This window comes from Petromyzon marinus, chromosome 84 (genome assembly GCF_048934315.1).
Source record: "Petromyzon marinus isolate PM22_M1 ecotype Great Lakes invasive population chromosome 84, UKy_Petmar_22M1.pri1.0, whole genome shotgun sequence".
Lineage (NCBI taxonomy): Eukaryota > Metazoa > Chordata > Hyperoartia > Petromyzontiformes > Petromyzontidae > Petromyzon > Petromyzon marinus.
Genome location: NC_133749.1, coordinates 364,782 through 383,856, shown reverse-complemented (window position 1 = coordinate 383,856; position 19,075 = coordinate 364,782). Strand labels below are relative to the sequence as shown.

Here is a 19,075-nt window from a genome sequence, read left to right as displayed (position 1 = left end):
TATGCATGTCTATGGGTCTATATGTATATCTATGGGTCTCTATGTGTGTCTATGGGTCTCTATGTGTGTCTATGGGTCTCTATGTCTATGGGTCTCTATGTGTGTCTATGGGTCTCTATGTATGTCTATGAGTCTCTATGTGTCTATAAGTCTCTATGTATGTCTATGGGTCTCTATGTATGTCTATGGGTCTCTATCTCTATGGGTCTCTATGTCTATGGGTCTCTATGTATGTCTATGCGTCTCTATGTCTATGGGTCTCTATGTATGTCTATGGGTCTCTATGTATGTCTATGGGTCTCTATTTCTATGGGTCTCTATGTCTATGGGTCTCTATGTATGTGTATGGGTCTCTATTTGTCTATGGGTCTCTATGTGTGTCTATGGGTCTCCATGTCTATGGGTCTCTATGTATGTGTATGGGTCTCTATGTCAATGGGTCTCTATGTATGTCTATGGGTCTCTATGTCTATGGGTCTCTATGTATGTCTATCGGTCTGTATGTATGTCTATCGGTCTCTATGTATGTCTATGGGTCTCTATGTATGTGTATTGGTCTCTATGTGTGTCTATGGGTCTCTTTGTGTCTATGGGTCTCTATGTATGTCTATGAGTCTCTATGTATGTCTATGGGTCTCTATGTATGTGTATGGGTCTCTATGTGTGTCTATGGGTCTAAATGTATGTCTATGGGTCTCTATGTATGTCTCTGGGTCTCTATGTATGTGTATGGGTCTCTATGTATGTGTATGGGTCTCTATGTGTGTCTATGGGTCTCTGTGTGTCTATGGGTCTCTATGTATGTCTACGGGTCTCTATGTGTGTCTATGAGTCTCTGTGTGTCTATGGGTCTCTATGTATGTCTATGGGTCTCTATGTCTATGGGTCTCTATGAGTGTCTATGGGTCTCTATGTATGTTTATGGGTCTCTATGTATGTCTATGCGTCTCTATGTCTATGGGTCTCTATGTATGTCTATGGGTCTTTATGTATGTCTATGGGTCTCTATGTCTATGGGTCTCTATATATGTCTATGGGTCTCTATGTATGTCTATGAGTCTCTATGTATGTCTTTGGGTCTCTATGTATCTCTATGGGTCTCTATATATGTCTATGGGTCTCTATGCATGTCTATGGGTCTCTATGTGTGTCTATGGGTCTCTATGTCTATGGGTCTCTATGAGTGTCTATGGGTCTCTATGTATGTCTATGGGTCTCTATGTCTATGGGTCTCTATGTATGTCTATGGGTCTCTGTTTCTATGGGTCTCTATGTGTGTCTATGGGTCTCTATGTGTGTCTATGGGTCTCTATGTGTGTCTATGGGTCTCTATGTATGTCTATGAGTCTCTATGTGTGTCTATAGGTCTCTGTATGTCTATGGGTCTCTATGTATGTCTATGAGTGTCTATGTATGTCTATGTGTCTCTATGCATGTCTATGGGTCTATATGTATATCTATGGGTCTCTATGTGTGTCTATGGGTCTCTATGTGTGTCTATGGGTCTCTATGTCTATGGGTCTCTATGTGTGTCTATGGGTCTCTATGTATGTCTATGAGTCTCTATGTGTCTATAAGTCTCTATGTATGTCTATGGGTCTCTATGTATGTCTATGGGTCTCTATCTCTATGGGTCTCTATGTCTATGGGTCTCTATGTATGTCTATGCGTCTCTATGTCTATGGGTCTCTATGTATGTCTATGGGTCTCTATGTATGTCTATGGGTCTCTATGTCTATGGTTCTCTATGTATGTCTATGGGTCTCTATGTATGTCTATGAGTCTCTATGTATGTCTTTGGGTCTCTATGGATCTCTATTGGTCTCTATATATGTCTATGGGTCTCTATGCATGTCTATGGGTCTCTATGTCTATGGGTCTCTATGTGTGTCTATGGGTCTCTATGTGTGTCTATGGGTCTCTATGTCTATGGGTCTCTATGTATGTCTATGGGTCTCTATGTATGTCTATGGGTCTCTATGTATGTCTATGAGTCTCTATGTATGTCTATGGGTCTCTATGTATGTCTATGTGTCTCTATGTCTATGGGTCTCTATGTATGTCTATGGGTCTCTATGTCTATGGGTCTCTATGAGTGTCTATGGGTCTCTATGTATGTCTATGGGTCTCTATGTATGTCTATGTGTGTCTACGGGTCTCTATGTATGTCTATGGGTCTCTATGCATGTCTATGGATCTCTATGTGTGTCTATGGGTCTCTATGTATGTCTACGGGTCTCTGTGTGTCTCGTAGGTGAGAGAGAGAGATTAGAAATCTGCGGCACGCAACACAACGCTCATTTAGAAATCCGCGGAAGTCCGAGATTTTTTTTTTTAAATTCGTTCGCAATTCCGCGACAGAATTTTTAAAATTTTTTATTGGAATTAGAAAATCCCTCGGCAGTCACAGGCAGGGATGGGGAGGGGGGGGGATGAACTTTTTTTTTCAGAAATCCGCGGCAGCAGCGAGCGTGGGTGTGGTGAAGAGATTGTGTGACGGTGGGGTGGTGGTGAGGAATTCGTTTAGAAATCCGCGGCAGCCTTCCAACGACGGATCGCTTAGAAATCCGCGGCAGCCGCGAGCGCGGTTGTGGCGAAGAGATGGGGGGAGGAGGGGGAATTAGTTTAGAAATCCGCGGCAGTCTTCCAACAAAGGGTGATTTAGAAATCCGCGGCAGCCGCCAGCGTGGGTGTTTGAAGAGGGTAAGGGGGGGGAATCATTAGAAATCTGCGGCAACCGCGACTCCAGGTGCGTGAAGAGGGGGTGGATTCATTAGAAATCCGCGGCAGCCCTCAACTCCAGGTGTGTGAAGAGGGGGGTTGGATTCATTAGAAATCTGCGGCAACAGCGACTCCAGGGTGTGTGAAGAGGGAGGTGGATTCATTAGAAATCCGCGGCAGCCGCGATTCCAGATGTGTGAAGAGGGGGGTCGATTCATTGGAAATCTGCGGCAGCCCTCGATTCCAGGTGTGTGAAGAGAGGGTGAATTCATTAGAAATCCGCGGCAGCCGCGATTCCAGGTGTGTGAAGAGGTGAATTCATTAGAAATCCGCGGCAGCCCTCGTCTCCAGGCGTGTGAAGAGCGGGGTGGATTCATCAGAAATCTGCGGCAGCCGCGATTCCAGGTGTGTGAAGAGCGGGGTGGATTCATTAGAAATCCGCGGCAGCCCGCGATTCCAGGTGTGTGAAAAGGGGGGTGGATTCATTAGAAATCCGCGGCAGCCGCGATTCCAGGTGTGTGAAGAGGTGGATTCATTAGAAATCCGTGGCAGCCGCGATTCCAGGTGTGTGAAGAGGTGGGTGGATTCATTAGAAATCCGTGGCATCCCGCGATTCCAGGTGTGCGAAGAGCGGGGTGGATCCATTAGAAATCCGCGGCAGCCCTCGTCTCCAGGCGTGTGAAGAGCGGGGTAGATTCATCAGAAATCTGCGGCAGCCGCGATTCCAGGTGTGAAGAGCGGGGTGGATCCATTAGAAATCCGCGGCAGCCGCGACTCCAGGTGTGTGAAGAGGGGGGTGGATTCATTAGAAATCCGCGGCAGCCGCGATTCCAGGTGTGTGAAAAGGGGGGTGGATTCATTAGAAATCCGCGGCAGCCGCGATTCCAGGTGTGTGAAGAGGAGGTGGAGATTCATTAGAAATCCGCGGCAGCCCTCGATTCCAGGGTGTGTGAAGAGGGGCGTGGATGAATTAGAAATCTGCGGCAGCCTTCCAACCACGAGTGATTTTAGAAATCCGCGGTAGCCGCCGAGTGTAATTTCAAGAAAATCCGCGACACTTCCAACGTGGCTCTAGAAATCTGGGGGGGTGTGGGGGGTGAGCGGGGTGGAGCGGGTGAAGGGGCTCAATTAGAAATCCGCGGCTTAGCCGCGATTCCAGGTGTGTGAAGAGGGGGGTGGTGGATTGATTAGAAATCCGCGGCAACCGGGTCGGGGGGGGGGGGGGGGGTGAGCGGGGTGGACCGGGTGAGGGGGCCTCAATTAGAAATCCGCGGCAGCCCTCGATTCCAGGGTGTGTGAAGAGGGGGGTGGGTGGATTCATTAGAAATCCGCGGCAGCCGGCGGGTCACGACCGCGACCCGTTAGAAATCTGCGACGACGTTCCGAAGCCCCTCCCTCGGCCCCTCGCGGCCGTGGGTCCTGGGGGGTCCCCTCCTCTTCCCGCTGCGGCGGCGGCGGAGGCGGCGGAGGCGGTGGAGGCGGAGGAGGCGGCGGAGGCGGTGGAGGCGGTGGAGGCGGTGGAGGCGGTGGAGGCGGAGGAGGCGGTGGAGGCGGTGGAGGCGATGGCGAGGGAGGAGAGGCCCAGGCGGACGCTCTCCGAGTCGAAGGCTTCGACCTCGTGGGCCTGACGCTCCAGCAGGCCACGGATCCTCTCCGTGCGCTGCACCTGCAGAGACAGAGACTCCTCCTCCAGCTGGGGGGGGGGGGGGGGGGGGCGGGGTGGGGGTCACGTGGGGGGGGGGGTGGGGTCACGTGGGGGGTGGGGTCACGTGGGGGGAGGGTGGGGTCACGTGGGGGAGGGGCGGGACACACACAGACACACCACACCCACCACACATGGTGAGCGTGACCGCCCGTTCCCCCCACCACCACCACCCCCCCTCCCCCCACCATCACCACCCCCCCCCCACCACCACCACCCACCACCCACCCCCCCACCACCACCACCACCACCCACCCCCCCCCACCTTCTGCTCCAGCAGGCGCCTGCGTGCGGTGCTCTCCGCCTGCAGGTGCTCCTCCTCCCGCTGCTGCTGATGGGCAGCCTGAGCCTCGATCTTGTGCTGGTAGGCAGCCAGCAGCTCCATCTCCTGCTGCAGCTGCTGCCGTAGGGCGCTGTGCTCAGCCTCCTGAGCCTCGTCCAGACGCAGCTGGTGGTGGGGGGAATGGTGGGGGGAATGGTGGGGGGAGAGAGAGAGTGGTGGTGGTGGTGGGGGGGGTGAGATGGTAGGCAGCCAGCAGCTCCATCTCCTGCTGCAGCTGCTGCCGTAGGGCGCTGTGCTCAGCCTCCTGAGCCTCGTCCAGACGCAGCTGGTGGTGGGGGGAGTGGTGGGGGAATGGTGGGGGGGAGAGGAGAGTGGTGGTGGTGGGGGAGGTGAGATGGTAGGCAGCCAGCAGCTCCATCTCCTGCTGCAGCTGCTGCCGTAGGGCGCTGTGCTCAGCCTCCTGAGCCTCGTCCAGACGCAGCTGGTGGTGGGGGGAATGGTGGGGGGAATGGTGGGGGGAGAGAGAGAGTGGTGGTGGTGGTGGGGGGGTGAGATGGTAGGCAGCCAGCAGCTCCATCTCCTGCTGCAGCTGCTGCCGTAGGGCGCTGTGCTCAGCCTCCTGAGCCTCGTCCAGACGCAGCTGGTGGTGGGGGGAATGGTGGGGGGAATGGTGGGGGGAGAGAGAGGGTGGTGGTGGTGGGGGAGGTGAGATGGTAGGCAGCCAGCAGCTCCATCTCCTGCTGCAGCTGCTGCCGTAGGGCGCTGTGCTCAGCCTCCTGAGCCTCGTCCAGACGCAGCTGGTGGTGGGGGAGTGGTGGGGGGAATGGTGGGGGGAGAGAGAGAAGAGAGGTGGTGGGTGGGGTGGGGGGTGAGATGGTAGGCAGCCAGCAGCTCCATCTCCTGCTGCAGCTGCTGCCGTAGGGCGCTGTGCTCAGCCTCCTGAGCCTCGTCCAGACGCAGCTGGTGGTGGGGGGAGTGTGGGGGAATGGTGGGGGGGAGAGAGAGAGAGAGTGGTGGTGGTGGTGGGGGGGTTTGAGATGGTAGGCAGCCAGCAGCTCAGCCTCCTGAGCCTCGTCCAGACGCAGCTGGTGGTGGGGGAGTGGTGGGGGGGGAGTAGTGGGGGGGGAGTGGGGGGGGACACCACCAACACTACCACCACCACCAACACCTCCATCACCACCACCACCACCACCTACAGCCCTGCTAGAGGTTACCTGGGGGATCTTTGTCTGTGTGTGTAGGTGCTGCTACTCGCTACTAACAGCACTTGCCCCTACAGCCTGCTAGAGGCTACCTGGGGGATCTTTGTGTGTGTGTGTGTAGGTGCTGCTACTCACTACAGCACTTGCCCCTACAGCCTGCTAGAGGCTACTGGGGGAGCTTTGTCTCTGTCTGTGTGTAGGTGCTGCTACTCGCTACTGACTACAGCACTTGCCCCTACAGCCTGCTAGAGGCTACCTGGGGGATCTTTGTCTGTGTGTGTGTGTAGGTGCTGCTACTCACTACAGCACTTGCCCCTACAGCCCTGCTAGAGGCTACCTGGGGGATCTTTGTCTGTGTGTGTGTAGGTGCTGCTACTCGCTACTGACTACAGCACTTGCCCCTACAGCCCTGCTAGAGGCTACCTGGGGGATCTTTGTCTGTGTGTGTAGGTGCTGCTACTCACTACAGCACTTGCCCCTACAGCCCTGCTAGAGGCTACCTGGGGGATCTTTGTCTGTGTGTGTAGGTGCTGCTACTCGCTACAGCACTTGCCCCTACAGCCTACTAGAGGCTACCTGGGGGATCTTTGTCTACTGTTCACCACAGCCACCGCCAGCTACCACTGGGGGGGGTGTCCCAGGCGGTTGTGGTGTCAGGCGGTCAGAGACACAGGCGGTTGGTTGGGGACACAGGCGGTCAGAGACACAGGCGGTTAGACAGGCGGTCAGAGACACAGGCGGTTAGACAGGCGGTCAGAGACACAGGCGGTCAGAGAGACAGGCGGTTAGAGAGACCGGCGGTTGGTTGTGGACACAGGCGGTCAGAGAGACAGGCGGTTAGAGGGACAGGCGGTCGGGGGGGACAGGCGGTTAGAGAGACAGGCAGTTAGAGGGACAGGCGGTTAGAGGGACAGGCGGCTGTGTACGGGACGGGCGGTTAGAGAGACAGGCGGTTAGACACACAGGCGGTCAGAGAGACAGGCGGTTGGCGAGACAGGCGGTTGGTGGGACAGGCGGTTCGAGAGACAGGCGGTTGGTGTGACAGGGCGTTGGGGACACAGGCGGTTAGAGTGACAGGCGGTCAGAGAGACAGACGGGTTGGGGACACAGGTGGTTAGAGAGACAGGCTGTTAGAGAGACAGGCGGTTGGCGAGACTAGGCGGTTGGGGACACAGGCGGTCACAGAGTGACAGGCAGTTAGAGAGACAGGCGGGTGGTGGTTGGGGTGTCAGGCAGTTGTGGAGTGTCAGTCGACACAAACAGGCGGCCGAGACGCTGCCCTGATATAAAGAACAGGCGGACTTGGTGCTGCTCGTGACGCTGTTCTTGTTGCGGTTGTTGTTGTCGTTGTTGTTGTTGCTGCTGGTGATGGGGTTGTGACGGTGGTGACGGTGGTGACGCTGATGATGCTGACGCTGATGATGACGCTGATGATGATGGTGATGATGAGACTCATGGCCTGACTGCTGACGGCCTCGTTGACGCTGATGAATGCTGACGCTGATGATGACGATGACGCTGACGCTGATGACGATGACGACGATGCTGAGACTCACGGCCTGACAGCTGACGGCCTCGTTGACGCTGATGATGATGATGACGATGATCCTGATGATGACGCTGATGAGACTCACGGCCTGACAGCTGACGGCCTCGTTGACGCTGATGATGATGATGCTGATGATGACGATGACGCTGACGCTGATGACGATGACGACGATGCTGAGACTCACGGCCTGGACAGCTGACGGCCTCGTTGACGCTGATGACGATGATGATGCTGATGAGACTCACGGCCTGACAGCTGACGGCCTCGTTGACGCTGATGATGATGCTGACGATGATGATGCTGATGAGACTCACGGCCTGACAGCTGACGGCCTCGTTGACGCTGATGATGATGACGATGATGATGATGACGCTGATGATGCTGATGAGACTCACGGCCTGACAGCTGACGGCCTCGTTGACGCTGATGATGACGCTGATGATGACGATGATGATGCTTATGAGACTCACGGCCTGACAGCTGACGGCCTCGTTGACGCTGATGATGATGACGATGATGACGCTGATGATGCTGATGAGACTCACGGCCTGACAGCTGACGGCCTCGTTGACGCTGATGATGTTGACGCTGATGACGATGATGACGCTGATGATGCTGATGAGACTCACGGGCCTGACAGCTGACGGCCTCGTTGACGCTGATGACGCTGATGATGATGACGATGATGATGCTGATGAGACTCACGGCCTGACAGCTGACGGCCTCGTTGACGCTGATGACGCTGATGATGATGACGATGATGATGCTGATGAGACTCACGGCCTGACAGCTGACGGCCTCGTTGACGCTGATGCTGATGACGATGATGATGTTGACGCTGATGATGATGCTGATGAGACTCACGGCCTGACAGCTGACGGCCTCGTTGACGCTGATTATGATGACGATGATGACGATGATGATGCTGATGAGACTCACGGCCTGACAGCTGACGGCCTCGTTGACGCTGATGATGTTGACGCTGATGACGATGATGACGATGATGATGCTGATGAGACTCACGGCCTGACAGCTGACGGCCTCGTTGACGCTGATGACGCTGATGATGATGACGCTGATGATGATGACGATGATGATGCTGATGAGACTCACGGCCTGACAGCTGACGGCCTCGTTGACGCTGATGATGTTGACAACGATGATGATGCTGATGAGACTCACGGCCTGACAGCTGACGGCCTCGTTGACGCTGATGATGACGATGATGATGATGCTGATGAGACTCACGGCCTGACAGCTGACGGCCTCGTTGACGCTGATGATGATGACGCTGATGACGATGATGATGCTGATGAGACTCACGGCCTGACAGCTGACGGCCTCGTTGACGCTGATGATGATGACGATGATGATGCTGATGATGACGCTGAGACTCACGGCCTGACAGCTGACGGCCTCGTGACGCTGATGATGATGACGATGATGCTGACGATGCTGACGCTGATGACGATGATGATGCTGATGAGACTCACGGCCTGACAGCTGACGGCCTCGTTGACGCTGATGATGACGATGATGATGCTGATGAGACTCACGGGCCTGACAGCTGACGGCCTCGTTGACGCTGATGATGATGACGATGACGATGATGACGATGATGATGCTGATGAGACTCACGGCCTGACAGCTGACGGCCTCGTTGACGCTGATGATGCTGATGATGATGACGATGATGATGCTGATGAGACTCACGGCCTGACAGCTGACGGCCTCGTTGATGCTGATGCTGTTGACAACGATGATGATGCTGATGAGACTCACGGCCTGACAGCTGACGGCCTCGTTGACGCTGATGATGATGACAACGATGATGATGCTGATGAGACTCACGGCCTGACAGCTGACGGCCTCGTTGACGCTGATGATGATGCTGATGATGTTGACAACGATGATGATGCTGATGAGACTCACGGCCTGACAGCTGACGGCCTCGTTGACGCTGATGATGCTGATGAGACTCCACGGCCTGACAGCTGACGGCCTCGTTGACGCTGATGACGCTGATGATGTTGACGACGATGATGATGCTGATGAGACTCACGGCCTGACAGCTGACGGCCTCGTTGACGCTGTGCTCGTACTGCTGAGCGAGCAGTGCCAGCCTCCTGGTGCGCTCCTCGTCGAGACTCGCGGCCAGCGCCCGCCGCTCCACCAGCGGCACCGCCTGCAGCCGCTGGGCGTGCAGAGCGCGGTGCTGGCGCTGCTGCACGGCACACGCCGCCTGGAACTGCTTCTTGATCTGCAGCTCCATCGCCTGGCGGCGGCGGCGGTGGCGGTGGTGGAGGTGGTGGAGGTGGTGGTGGAGGTGGTGGTGGTGGAGGTGGAGGAAGAGGAGATGGAGAAGGAGGAGGAGTTGTAGGAGGAGGAGGTGGAGGAGGAGGAGGAGGAGGAGATGGAGGAGGTGGAGGAGGTGGAGGTGGAGGAGGAGGAGATGGAGGAGGTGGAGGTGGAGGAGGTGGTGGTGGTGTGTTGGTGGTGGAGGAGGAGGAGGTGGAGGAGGTGGAGGAGGTGGTGTTGGTGGTGGTGTTGGTGGTGGTGGTGGAGGAGGAGGAGGAGGAGGAGGAGGAGGTGGAGGAGGAGGTGCAGGAGGAGGAGGAGGTGGAGGAGTGTGGAGGAGGAGGTGCAGGAGGAGGAGGTGGTGGAGGTGGAGATGGAGGAGGAGGAGGTGTAGGAGGAGGTGGAGGAGGTGGAGGAGATGGAGGTGGAGGAGGAGGAGGTGGAGGAGGTGGAGGAGGTGGAGGAGGTGGAGGAAGAGATGGAGGAGATGGAGGAGGAGGAGGTGGAGGAGGTGTAGGAGGAGGTGGAGGTGTAGGAGGAGGAGGAGGTGGTGGAGATGGAGGAGGAGGTGGAGGGGGTGGTGGAGGAGGTGGAGGAGGTGGAGGAGGAGGAGATGGAGGAGGTGGAGGAGGAAGAGGAGGCGGTGGTGGTGGTGGTGTTGGTGGTGTTGGTGGTGGAGGAGGAGGAGGAGGAGGTGGTGGTGGTGGTGGTGTTGGTGGTGGTGGTGGAGGAGGAAGAGGAGGAGGTGGAGGAGGAGATGGAGAAGGAGGAGGTGGAGGAGGAGGTGCAGGAGGAGGTGGAGGAGTTGTAGGAGGAGGAGGTGTAGGAGGAGGAGGTGGAGGAGGTGGAGGAGGAGATGGAGGAGGAGGTGGAGGAGATGGAGGAGGTGGAGGAGGAAGAGGAGGCGGTGGTGGTGTTGGTGGTGTTGGTGGTGGTGGAGGAGGAGGAGGAGGTGGTGGTGGTGGTGGAGGTGCAGGAGGAGGTGGAGGAGTTGTAGGAGGGAGGAGGTGTAGGAGGAGGAGGTGGAGGAGGAGATGGAGGAGGTGGAGGAGGAGATGGAGGAGGAGGTGGTGGAGGAGGTGGTGGAGGAGGAGGTGCAGGAGGAGATGGAGGAGGAGGTGCAGGAGGAGGTGGAGGAGTTGTAGGAGCAGGAGGTGGAGGAGGTGGAGGAGGAGGTGGAGGAGGTGGTGGAGATGGAGGTGGAGGAGGAGATGGAGGAGGAGGAGGTGTAGGAGGAGATGGAGGAGGTGGGAGGAGATGGAGGTGGAGGAGGTGGAGGAGATGGAGGAGGAGGTGGAGGAGTTGTAGGAGGAGGAGGTGGAGGAGGTAGAGGAGGTGGTGGTGGTGGTGGCAGCGGTGGTGGCGGGTGGAGGAGGTGGAGGAGGGTGGAGGTGGAGGAGGAAGATGGAGGAGGAGGTGGAGATGGAGGAGGTGGAGGAGGAGGTGGAGGAGGAGGTGGAGGTGTAGGGAGGAGGAGGTGGAGGAGGAGATGGACGAGGAGGTGTAGGAGATTGGAGGAGGTGGAGGAGGAGGAAGAGGAGGAGATGGAGGAGGAAGAGGAGGCGGTGGTGGTGGTGTTGGTGGTGGAGGAGGAGGAGGAGGTGGAGGAGGTGGAGGAGGTGGTGGTGGTGGTGGAGGTGGTGGAGGAGGAGGAAGAGGAGGAGATGGAGGAGGGAAGAGGAGGCGGGGTGGTGGTTGGTGGTGGTGGTGGTGGTGGTGGAGGAGGAGGAGGTGGAGGAGGAGATGGAGAAGGAGGAGGTGGAGGAGGAGGTGCAGGAGGAGGTGGAGGAGTTGTAGGAGGAGGAGGTGTAGGAGGAGGAGGTGGAGGAGGTGGAGGAGGAGATGGAGGAGGAGGAGGTGCAGGAGGAGGAGGTGGTGGAGGTGAGGAGGGAGGAGGAGGAGGTGGAGGAGATGGAGGTGGAGGAGGAGGTGGAGGAGGTGGAGGAGGTGGAGGAGAATGGAGGTGGAGGAGGAGGTGGAGGAGGAGGTGGAGGAGGTGGGAGGGATTGAGTGAGGAGGAGGATGGGGAGGAGGAGGTGGAGGAGGTAGAGGAGGTGGTGGTGGTGGCGGTGGTGGCGGTGGTGGTGGTGGCAGCGGTGGTGATGATGGAGGAGGTGGAAGAGGTGGTGGAGGAGATGGAGAAGGAGGAGGTGGAGAAGATGGAGAAGGAGGAGGTGGAGGAGGAGGTGGAGGAGATGGAGGAGGAGGTGGAGGAGGTGTAGGAGGGAGGTGGAGGTGCAGGAGGTGGAGGAGGTGGTGTAGGAGGAGGAGGTGTAGGAGGAGGTGGGAGGCGGAGGTGGACTTGGTGGAGGAGATGGAGGTGTAGGAGGTGTAGGAGGTGTAGGAGGTGGAGGAGGAGAGATGGAGGAGGATGAGGAGGAGGTGGAGGAGGTGGAGGAGGAGATGGAGGGAGGATGGAGGAGGGAGGAGGTGGAGGAGGAGGTGTAGGAGGTGGTGGAGGAGGTGGAGGAGGTGGAGGAGGTGGAGGAGGAGATGGAGGTGGGAGATGGAGATGGAGGAGGAGGTGGAGGAGGAGGTGGAGGAGGAGGTGGGGAGGAGGTGGTGGAGGAGGTGGAGGATGAGGTGGAGGAGGTGGTGGAGGAGGAGGTGGAGGAGGAATGGGAGGGAGTGTGGTGGAGGAGGAAGTGAAGGAGGTGTAGGAGGAGGTGGAGGAGGTGTAGGAGGAGGTGGAGGAGGTGTAGGAGGAGGTGGAGGAGGTGGAGGAGGAGGTGGAGGAGGGTGGAGGAGAGGAGGTGGGACAGGTGGAGGAGGTGGAGGAGATGGAGAAGGAGGTGGTGGAGGAGGTGTAGGAGGAGGTGGAGGAGGTGGAGGAGGAGGATGGAGGAGGTGGAGGGAGGATGGAAGAGGGAGGAGGTGGTGGAGAGGAGGTGTAGGAGGAGGAGGTGTAGGGAGGAGGAGGAGGTAGGAGGAGGGGAGGTGGCGGAGGTGGAGGAGATGGAGGAGGAGGTGGAGGAGGTGTAAGAGGAGGAGGAGGAGGTTGCAGGAGGTGGAGAGGAGATGGAGGAGGTGGAGGGAGGTGGTGGAGGAGGTGGAGGGGAGGAGGTGGAGGAGGTGTAGGAGTGGAGAGGAGAGAGTTGGAGGAGGTGGAGGAGGTGGAGGAGGAGGTGGAGGACGTGGAGGATTGGAGGAGGAGGTGTTGGTGTTGGTGGTGTTGGTGGTGTTGGTGGTGGTGGTGTTGTGTGGTGTTGGGGTAGTGTTGGTGTTGTGTTTGTGGTTGTGGTGTTGTTGGTGTTGGTGGTGGTGTTGGTGGTGTTGGTGTTGGTGTTGTTGGTGGTGTGTGGTAGTGGTGTTGGTGGTGGTGTTGGTGGTGTAGGTGGTGGTGTTGTTGTGGTGGTGTTGGTGGTGTGTTGGTGGTGGTGTTGGTGGTGTTGGTGGTGGTGTTGGTGGTGTAGGTGGTGGTGTTGGTGGTGTAGGTGGTGGTGTTGGTGGTGGTGATGGTGGTGGTGTTGGTGGTGGTGATGGTGGTGTTAGTGGTGTTGGTGGGGTGTGTGTGGTGGTGGGTGTTGTGGTGTTGGTGGTGTTGGTTGTGGTGGTGTTGATGGTGGTGGTGGTTGGTGGTGGTGTTGGTGGTGTTGGTGGTGGTGTTGGTGGTGTAGGTGGTGGTGTGGTGGTGGTGTTGGTGGTGGTGTTGTTGGTGGTGGTGTTGGTGGTGTTGGTGGTGGTGTTGTGGTGGTGTAGGTGGTGGTGTTGGTGGTGGTGATGGTGGTGTTGTTGGTGGTGTTGTGGTGTTGGTGGTTGGTGGTGGTGGTTGGTGGTGTTGGTGGTGTGGTGTTGGTTAGTGGTGTTGGTGTGGTGGTGTTGGTGGTGGTGTTGGTGGTTGTGGTGTTGGTGTGGTGGTGTTGGTGTGGTGTTGGTGGGTGGTGTTGGTGGTTGTGGTGTTGGTGGTGGTGGTGGTGGTGTGTGGTGGTGGGGTGGGTTGGTGGTGTGGTGGTGGTGTGGTGGTGGTAGGTGGTGAGTGTGGTGGTGGGGTGGTGGTGATGTGGTGTTGGTGGTGGTGTTGTTGGTGGTTGTGGGGTTGGGTCGGTGTTGGTGGTTGTGGTGTTGGTTGTGGTTTTGGTTTGTGGTGGGTGTTGGTGTTGAGTTGTTTGGTGGTGTTGGTGGTTGTGGTGTTGGTTGTGGTGTTGGTTGTGGTGGTGTTGGTGTTGGTTGTGGTGGTGTTGGTGGTGGTGTTGGTGGTGGTGGTGTTGGTGGTTGTGGTGTTGGTTGTGGTGGTGGTGGTGTTGGTGGTGGTTGTGGTGTTGGTGGTGGTTGTGGTGTTGGTGGTTGTGGTGTTGGTGGTTGTGGTGTTGGTTGTGGTGGTGGTTGTGGTGTTGGTGGTTGTGGTGTTGGTGGTGTTGGTGGTTGTGGTGTTGGTGGTTGTGGTGTTGGTGGTGTTGGTGGTTGTGGTGTTGGTGTTGTTGGTTGTGGTGTTGGTGGTGGTGTTGGTGGTGGTGTTGGTGGTGGTGTTGGTGGTGTTGGTGGTGTTGGCGGTGTTGGTGGTGGTGTGGTTGGTTGTGGTGTTGGTGGTTGTGGTGGTGGTGTTGGTTGTGGTGTTGGTTGTGGTGGTGGTTGTGGTGGTGTTGGTGGTAGTGTTGGTGATGTTGGTTGTGGTGTTGGTGTTGGTGTTGTTGGTTGTGGTGTTGGTGGTTGTGGTCGTGGTTGTGGTGTTGGTGTTCTTGTTGGTGGTGGTGTTGGTGGTGTTGGTGGTGTTGGTGGTGGTGTAGGTGGTTGTGTTGGTGGTGTTGGTGGTGTTGGTGGTGGTGTTGTTGGTGGTGGTGTTGGTGGTGGTGGTGTTGGTGGTGGTGTTGGTGATGGTGGTGGTGTTGGTGATGGTGGTGGTGGTTGTGGTGTTGGTGGTGGTGTTGGTGGTGGTGTTGGTGGTGGTGGTTGTTGGTGGTTGTGGTGTTGGTTGTGGTGTTGGTGGTTGTGGTGGTGTTGGTGGTGGTGTTGGTGGTGGTTGTGGTGGTGTTGGTGGTGGTACAAGGGGTCGCAGGGCAAAGGTCGTGGGCGCGGTAGAGGAGGGAGGTGGGGAGGGGCGGCAGGTCAAGGGTCGGCCGTGGGGGGGTGGAGGGGCGGGAGAGGTTGGAGGTCAAAGGTCGTGGCGAGAGGGGGGGGTGGTGGGGGGGGAGAAACAGCAAAGAGGAAATGAGAGTTAGGATCGGAAATCGTGAAAAGATTCACACACACAGTCACACACTCACACAGTCACACACTCACACAGTCACACACACTCACACTATCACACACACAGACACTCACACACTCACACACAGACACACACACAGACACTCACACAGACACTCACACTCACACACAGACACTCACACACACTCACACACTCACACACACTCACACACTCACACAGACACACACACTCACACACTCACACAGACACACACACACACAGACACACAGACACTCACACACAGACACTCACACACACTCACACACTATCACACACACAGACACTCACTCACACAGACACACAGACACACACAGTCACACAGTCACACACACTCACACACTCACACACACACAGACACACTCACACAGACACACTCACACACACACAGACACTCGCACACAGACACACTCACACACACACAGACACACACAGACACACTCACACACTCACACACAGACACTCACACACAGACACACTCACACACACACTCACACACACTCACACACTCACACACACAGACACTCACACACACTCACACAGTCACACACTCACACAGACACACACACACAGACACTCACACACACTCACACACTGACACAGACACTCACACACACAGACACTCACACACACTCACACACACAGACACACTCACACACTGACACAGTCACACAGTCACACACACTCACACACACAGTCACACACAGTCACACACAGTCACACACACTATCACACACACACACAGTCACACAGTCACACACACACTATCACACACACTAACACACACACTCACACAGTCACACAGTCACACACTCACACAAACAGACACACTATCACACACTCACACACTATCGCACACACACACACACTCACACACACACACTATCACACACTATCACACACACTATCACACACTCATACAGTCACACACACTCACACACACTCACACAGCCACACACACAGTCACACACACTATCACACACACTATCACACTCTATCACACACTATCGCACACACTATCACACACACAGACACTCACACACACACACACTCACACACTCACACACTATCACACACTCACACACTATCACACACACTATCACACACTATCGCACACACTATCACACACACAGACACTCACACACTCACACACACACACTCACACACTCACACACTATCACACACTCACACACTATCACACACTCACACACACACACCACACACACACCACACACACACACCACACACACCACACCACACACACACACCACATACACACACTCACATACTATCAACACACCACACTATCACACACTATCACACACTATCACACTCACAGCCTATCACACACACACTATCACACACTCACACACTATTACACACACACACACAATCACGTACAAAGACAAAGATCCCCCGTACAGCCTTAACAGACTGTTGGGGCAAGTGCCGTCACACTGCAGACGCACACAGCCACACGAGGTGGGAAACAGGCAACCGGGATTGTCAGGCAGCTGTGGTTTAAGACTTTTAAAGTTAGAAACAACAATCGGTTAGAGAGACAGGCGGTTAGAGGGACAGGCGGTTAGGGGACAGGCGGTTAGAGGGACAGGCGGTTAGAGGGACAGGCGGTTAGAGGGACAGGCGGTTAGAGAGACAGGCGGTTAGAGAGTGACTGTGTACGGGACAGGCGGTTAGAGAGACAGGCGGTTAGAGGGACAGGCGGTTAGAGAGACAGGTGGTTGCAGCGTGACTCTGTACGGGACAGGCGGTTAGAGAGACAGGCGGTCAGAGAGACAGGCGATTAGAGGGACAGGCAGTTGGGGACACAGGCGGCTAGAGGGACAGGCGGTCAGAGAGACAGTCAGTTAGAGAGACAGGCGGTTGGGGACACAGGCGGTTGGAGAGACAGGCGGTTGCAGCGTGACTCTGTACGGGACAGGCGGTTAGAGAGACAGGCGGTTAGAGAGACAGGCGGTTAGAGCGACAGGCGGTCAGAGAGACAGGCAGTTAGAGTGTCAGGCGGATAGAGAGACAGGCGGTTAGAGGGACAGGCGGTTAGAGTGACAGGCAGTTAGAGAGACAGGCGGCTGTCTATGGGACAGGCGGTTAGAGGGACAGGTGGTCAGAGAGACAGGCGGTCAGAGGGGACAGGCGGTTAGAGGGACAGGCGGTCAGAGGGACAGGCGGTTAGAGTGTCAGGCGGATAGAGAGACAGGCGGTTAGAGGGACAGGCGGTTAGAGTGACAGGCAGTTAGAGAGACAGGCGGCTGTCTATGGGACAGGCGATTAGAGGGACAGGCGGTTAGAGAGACAGGCGGTCAGAGGGACAGGCGGTCAGAGGGACAGGCGGTCAGAGGGACAGGCGGTTAGAGAGACAGGCAGTCAGAGAGACAGGCGGCTGTGTACGGGACAGGCGGCTAGAGGGACAGGCGGCTAGAGGGACAGGCGGTCAGAGGGACAGGCGTTAGAGGGACAGGCGGCTAGAGAGACAGGCGGTTAGAGAGACAGGCGGTTAGAGGGACAGGCGGTTAGAGAGACAGGCGGCTAGAGGGGCAGGCGGCTAGAGAGACAGGCGGTTAGAGGGACAGGCGGTTAGAGAGACAGGCGGTTAGAGAGACAGGCGGTTAGAGAGACAGGCGGTCAGAGGGACAGGCGGTCAGAGGGACAAGCGGTCAGAGAGACAGGCGGTTAGAGAGACAGGCGGTTAGAGAGACAGGTGGTTAGAGGGACAGGCGGTTAGAGGGACAGGCAGCTAGAGGGACAGGCGGCTGTGTACCGGACAGGCGGTTAGAGGGACAGGCGGTCAGAGGGGACAGGCGGTTAGAGAGACAGGCGGTTAGAGAGACAGGCGGTCAGAGGGACAGGCGGCTGTGTACCGGACAGGCGGTTAGAGAGACAGGCGGTTAGAGAGACAGGCGGTTAGAGAGGCAGGCGGTCAGAGGGGCAGGCGGTTAGAGAGACAGGCGGTTAGAGAGACAGGCGGCTGTGTACCGGACAGGCGGTTAGAGAGACAGGCGGTTAGAGAGACAGGCGGTTAGAGAGACAGGCGGTCAGAGGGACAGGCGGCTGTGTACCGGACAGGCGGTTAGAGGGACAGGCGGTTAGAGAGACAGGTGGCTAGAGGGACAGGCGGTTAGACAGACAGGTGGCTAGAGAGACAGGCGGCTAGAGGGACAGGCGGTTAGAGACACAGGCGGTTAGAGAGATAGGCGGCTGTCTACGGGACAGGCGGTTAGAGGGACAGGCGGTTAGAGGGACAGGCGGTCAGAGGGACAGGCGGCTAGAGGGACAGGCGGTTAGAGGGACAGGCGGTTGATGTCTCCTAAGCGGGCAGCGGTGTGTAGAGATCATCGCCAGCGCTGGGGGTAGGGGCAAGCACCTCCACGCCCACCTAGCGCGGAGCTCCGCCCTGAGGCTCCGTGGGCTGCTGGCGGAGCTCCGCGAGACTCCTCAACCGCCTCCCTCCATCCCCAACTCTCCACCCCCTCTGTCCCTTCAAGTCCCCAGCACGGAGCTCCACCGCCACCGCCACCACTGCCACCACCACCACCACCACCACCACGACAACCACCACAACCTCACCTTCAGGCACTTGGGCTGCTGGCGGAGCTCCATGGCATGCCTCGATGGAGCTCCATGACTACCAACACCACAACCACAACCACCACCACCACAACCACCACCTGCACCACCCGCACCTTGAGGCTCTTGGGCTGCTGGCGGAGCTCCATGACGTGCTTGCGACGGAGCTCCCGCTCCCGCCGGCGGTTGTAGTCCAGCTGGTTGGCGAGTTCCGTGCGGTGCTGCAGGGCCGCGAGCTGGGAGCGAGTTCGCTGCTCCACGCTTAGCTGTTTGCTGCGCAGGGCCTGGAGCGCCTCCTGGTGGCGGAGGGCGGCAGCCACCTCCAGGTCACGCAGAGACTGGCGGCGGTTCAGCTCCTGGTGGGGGGAATGGTGGGGGGAATGGTGGGGGGAATGGTGGGGGGAGTGGTGGTGGGTGGGGAGAGAGAGAGAGAGTCAGAGCCTGGAGCGCCTCCTGGTGGCGGAGGGCGGCGGCCACCTCCAGGTCACGCAGAGACTGGTGGCGGTTCAGCTCCTGGTGGGGGGAGTAGTGGGGGGAGTAGTGGGGGGGAGGG

At 57.3% G+C, this 19,075-nt stretch overlaps 1 pseudogene across 1 annotated transcript in view; it reads right to left on the bottom strand.

Annotated features, from left to right (window-relative positions):
• Nucleotides 1–2,296: 2,296 nt before the first annotated feature.
• The window catches only part of LOC116937715 (serine/threonine-protein kinase TAO3-like), a 79,660-nt pseudogene continuing 62,881 nt past the window's right edge, over nucleotides 2,297–19,075 (bottom strand). Inside the window, exons 18-21 of the transcript XR_012931288.1 lie at nucleotides 18,639–18,878; nucleotides 9,520–9,732; nucleotides 4,689–4,871; nucleotides 2,297–4,414 (exon numbers count right to left, since the gene is read on the bottom strand). The product of XR_012931288.1 is annotated as a serine/threonine-protein kinase TAO3-like (transcript). The remainder of the gene's footprint in view (nucleotides 4,415–4,688; nucleotides 4,872–9,519; nucleotides 9,733–18,638; nucleotides 18,879–19,075) is intronic.